The 5000-nt window shown below is 54.2% G+C and overlaps 1 non-coding gene across 1 annotated transcript in view; it reads left to right on the plus strand.

Moving 5' to 3' along the window:
- Positions 1-3565: 3565 nt before the first annotated feature.
- Positions 3566-5000, plus strand: part of LOC124569999 — a 1932-nt gene continuing 497 nt past the window's right edge. The window contains exon 1 of the ribosomal RNA XR_006971415.1: positions 3566-5000. This exon is cut by the window's right edge and continues 497 nt beyond it. This is a non-coding gene — a ribosomal RNA (small subunit ribosomal RNA).

Consider the following 5000-nt stretch of genomic DNA (forward strand, 5'->3'; position numbering starts at 1 on the left):
ACAATATGTAAGCACCAGCATGGAACAACACCCAGTGCATCCTCTCTGCCACATTAGACAATCCACACTATCATAACCAGACCGGGAGGTCCACTCACAAAACAGAATATCTCACCCTTCCGACAACCACCATTGCTCAGCTAAGCCACCAACACCCACACATGTCCTACACAGGGGTGCACCCAACATCACAATACTGCCTCCTGTCACACCACACAAACAATGGCAGGAATGAAAGACACAGGTCTGCCACAAGCATGGAATCAGAGCGCCGCCTGTTATGAGCCAAAGGTGCACCCTGACGTGGCAAATCAGATGATGCCGCAGTCATTTACTTACGATAATCACAATCAACAAACCGGCCCCCCCCCCCCCCCCCCAAAACACCTTTCCTTACAACAATGTGTACCTTAACCTAACCCGTATTGTACCTTAACCTAACCCGTATTGTACCTTAACCTAACCCGTATTGTACCTTAACCTAACCCGTATTGTACCTTAACCTAACCCGTATTGTACCTTAACCTAACCCGTATTGTACCTTAACCTAACCCGTATTGTACCTTAACCTAACCCGTATTGTACCTTAACCTAACCCGTATTGTACCTTAACCTAACCCGTATTGTGCCTTAACCTAACCCGTATTGTGCCTTAACCTAACCCGTATTGTGCCTTAACCTAACCCGTATTGTGCCTTAACCTAACCCGTATTGTGCCTTAACCTAACCCGTATTGTGCCTTAACCTAACCCGTATTGTGCCTTAACCTAACCCGTATTGTGCCTTAACCTAACCCGTATTGTGCCTTAACCTAACCCGTATTGTGCCTTAACCTAACCCGTATTGTGCCTTAACCTAACCCGTATTGTGCCTTAACCTAACCCGTATTGTGCCTTAACCTAACCCGTATTGTGCCTTAACCTAACCCGTATTGCGCCTTAACCTAACCCGTATTGCGCCTTAACCTAACCCGTATTGCGCCTTAACCTAACCCGTATTGCGCCTTAACCTAACCTGTATTGCGCCTTAACCTAACCTATATTGCGCCTTAACCTAACCTATATTGCGCCTTAACGTAACCCGCGTTGCGCCTTAACGTAACCCGCGTTGCGCCTTAACGTAACCCGCGTTGCGCCTTAACCTAACCCGCGTTGCGCCTTAACCTAACCCGCGTTGCGCCTTAACCTAACCCGCGTTGCGCCTTAACCTAACCCGCGTTGCGCCTTAACCTAACCCGCGTTGCGCCTTAACCTAACCCGCGTTGCGCCTTAACCTAACCCGCGTTGCGCCTTAACCTAACCCGCGTTGGGCCTTAACCCAACACACGTTGGGCCTTAACCCAACACACGTTGGGCCTTAACCCAACACACGTTGGGCCTTAACCCAACACACGTTGGGCCTTAACCCAACACACGTTGGGCCTTAACCCAACACACGTTGGGCCTTAACCCAACACACGTTGGGCCTTAACCCAACACACGTTGGGCCTTAACCCAACACACGTTGGGCCTTAACCCAACACACGTTGGGCCTTAACCCAACACACGTTGGGCCTTAACCCAACACACGTTGGGCCTTAACCCAACACACGTTGGGCCTTAACCCAACACACGTTGGGCCTTAACCCAACACACGTTGGGCCTTAACCCAACACACGTTGGGCCTTAACCCAACACACGTTGGGCCTTAACCCAACACACGTTGGGCCTTAACCCAACACACGTTGGGCCTTAACCCAACACACGTTGGGCCTTAACCCAACACACGTTGGGCCTTAACCCAACACACGTTGGGCCTTAACCCAACACACGTTGGGCCTTAACCCAACACACGTTGGGCCTTAACCCAACACACGTTGGGCCTTAACCCAACACACGTTGGGCCTTAACCTGCTCTGTAATTGTCATACGACGCGTTAAATTAGTGTAGTGTTGCCTAACTGCAACCCCCGCAATATAGTTTGCTACCCGCACTGCCCGGTCCCCAGAGTATCGCTTCATGTTAAACACCTTGCAGCTATACACTGTAATGCGGATGGCAGCAGGACGTACATGCTCAATGCCCTTCGCAGTTGTTCATTGGCATTCGCATGGCGAAGCACAGCCTACGTTGTGGTACGGCTTGTGTCAACTGTCCGCTGATGTTGTACGTCCAAATCACACACTGTACTGCACATTGGTCCTCATGTACTGAATGATACATCGTGGTACATGTGTGACCGTACCACGACTGCGCCAACAACGGCGAACCATACGGTCCAAATATTGTGCACTCAGCTACGTGTCGTCTCCCTATAAGAGCTGGATTGCAGTATGGTATGCCGTGGATGGCGATCAGCATGAGCCGTCTGTTGATGTAGTGGCGCGTGTTGTCAGACGTAGTCGTCTCTTCTCACTCACCGTGATAGCATGGTGCACTGCGTTCCACATCTGCGACATGCGACAGAGGCCGGTTGACAGTCGTTCGCGCAATGGACATCGCATACGTACGGGGGCCACCTTCCACGTGTTCGCGAAGCGTGCACATGTTGTTGCGTGTATGTGGGCAGACATAGTGTGTCGTGACACCTGACACAGGCATGCAACAATCGTTGAATTTGCAAATGGCGATGGACGTCTACGTTTGCTGGTGACGTTACGCAAATGAACAACTGGTAAACCGTTGTGGTGCGGTTGTTCTCGCTAGAGGTGAATCAGTGATGGCGACGATCGGTTGAGCTACCAACCGGTTGTTTCAGCGATACCCACCATGCCCACGAACGTGAATGGCATGTGGGTGTGAAGCGATACGCGGCGGTGGCTGGGTGGGACCGTCCCCGGCCGGTGAGGGGGGGCCTCCCGGCGTGCTGGCCGCGCGGTGCGTGGGCGCACGCGCTACAGCCGGCTGGTGGGGGCGGCCAGTGGCAGGCGCGCCGGCCGACGGAGGCGGCAGGCGGCGCAGCTGCGCGCCGGCGCACCCTGCACGCGGCGCCGTGCGGCCAAAGTAGGTCCTCGCGGGCCCGGTGCGAAGCGCGGTGGACATCTGCAGTGTGCTGGTCCGATTGAGGACTGTGTGCGCTGAGGATGCGCCGCCGCCCGGCGCTCGGCGCCGCGACGCCGTCTGCTGCTCGGTCGCCTCTGCGGTTCTCGCAGGTGGTTTGTATCGCAGCTGTGCGGACGTGTTGGCGCGTTCGCTTCGGCACCCAAGTGGGGCTTTTGTCCTTCTGTGGCGCTGGCGTTGGAGCTGCCGGCCACCGTAGGTGGCGCGTGTTGTCTCCCGCCGGCAATGCCACGACAGCACGCTCCCGGGCCTCTGTCGGCAGCGGCAAGCTCAGTTGGGAGCACGGGTGGTCGCACCTAAAGCGTCTACTCGCCAAACTCCGGGCGATTGCGCCTCTCTCGAACCCGACCAAGTACTTAGGACGGCGCTGCGCGCCGCCGGGACCTGAGAGGGTTTCGAGGTGTATTGTGCAGGGGAGCTCAGCCTCCTCCTGTTTGCAGAATAATTGAGCGGACGCTTGCGTGTTCGCGCGGGCCCCCGGGACACACTCCCGGGCGGCCGGCTGCTCAGCTCTAGTTGACGCAGCTCCCTGGTTGATCCTGCCAGTAGTCATATGCTTGTCTCAAAGATTAAGCCATGCATGTCTCAGTACAAGCCGCATTAAGGTGAAACCGCGAATGGCTCATTAAATCAGTTATGGTTCCTTAGATCGTACCCACGTTACTTGGATAACTGTGGTAATTCTAGAGCTAATACATGCAAACAGAGTCCCGACCAGAGATGGAAGGGACGCTTTTATTAGATCAAAACCAATCGGTCGGCTCGTCCGGTCCGTTTGCCTTGGTGACTCTGAATAACTTTGGGCTGATCGCACGGTCCTCGTACCGGCGACGCATCTTTCAAATGTCTGCCTTATCAACTGTCGATGGTAGGTTCTGCGCCTACCATGGTTGTAACGGGTAACGGGGAATCAGGGTTCGATTCCGGAGAGGGAGCCTGAGAAACGGCTACCACATCCAAGGAAGGCAGCAGGCGCGCAAATTACCCACTCCCGGCACGGGGAGGTAGTGACGAAAAATAACGATACGGGACTCATCCGAGGCCCCGTAATCGGAATGAGTACACTTTAAATCCTTTAACGAGTATCTATTGGAGGGCAAGTCTGGTGCCAGCAGCCGCGGTAATTCCAGCTCCAATAGCGTATATTAAAGTTGTTGCGGTTAAAAAGCTCGTAGTTGGATTTGTGTCCCACGCTGTTGGTTCACCGCCCGTCGGTGTTTAACTGGCATGTATCGTGGGACGTCCTGCCGGTGGGGCGAGCTGAAGGCGTGCGACGCGCCTCGTGCGTGCTCGTGCGTCCCGAGGCGGACCCCGTTGCAATCCTACCAGGGTGCTCTTGAGTGAGTGTCTCGGTGGGCCGGCACGTTTACTTTGAACAAATTAGAGTGCTTAAAGCAGGCAAGCCCGCCTGAATACTGTGTGCATGGAATAATGGAATAGGACCTCGGTTCTATTTTGTTGGTTTTCGGAACCCGAGGTAATGATTAATAGGGACAGGCGGGGGCATTCGTATTGCGACGTTAGAGGTGAAATTCTTGGATCGTCGCAAGACGAACAGAAGCGAAAGCATTTGCCAAGTATGTTTTCATTAATCAAGAACGAAAGTTAGAGGTTCGAAGGCGATCAGATACCGCCCTAGTTCTAACCATAAACGATGCCAGCCAGCGATCCGCCGCAGTTCCTCCGATGACTCGGCGGGCAGCCTCCGGGAAACCAAAGCTTTTGGGTTCCGGGGGAAGTATGGTTGCAAAGCTGAAACTTAAAGGAATTGACGGAAGGGCACCACCAGGAGTGGAGCCTGCGGCTTAATTTGACTCAACACGGGAAACCTCACCAGGCCCGGACACCGGAAGGATTGACAGATTGATAGCTCTTTCTTGATTCGGTGGGTGGTGGTGCATGGCCGTTCTTAGTTGGTGGAGCGATTTGTCTGGTTAATTCCGATAACGAACGAGACTCTA

This window comes from Schistocerca americana, unplaced genomic scaffold, assembly GCF_021461395.2.
Source record: "Schistocerca americana isolate TAMUIC-IGC-003095 unplaced genomic scaffold, iqSchAmer2.1 HiC_scaffold_158, whole genome shotgun sequence".
Taxonomy (NCBI): Eukaryota; Metazoa; Arthropoda; class Insecta; order Orthoptera; family Acrididae; genus Schistocerca; species Schistocerca americana.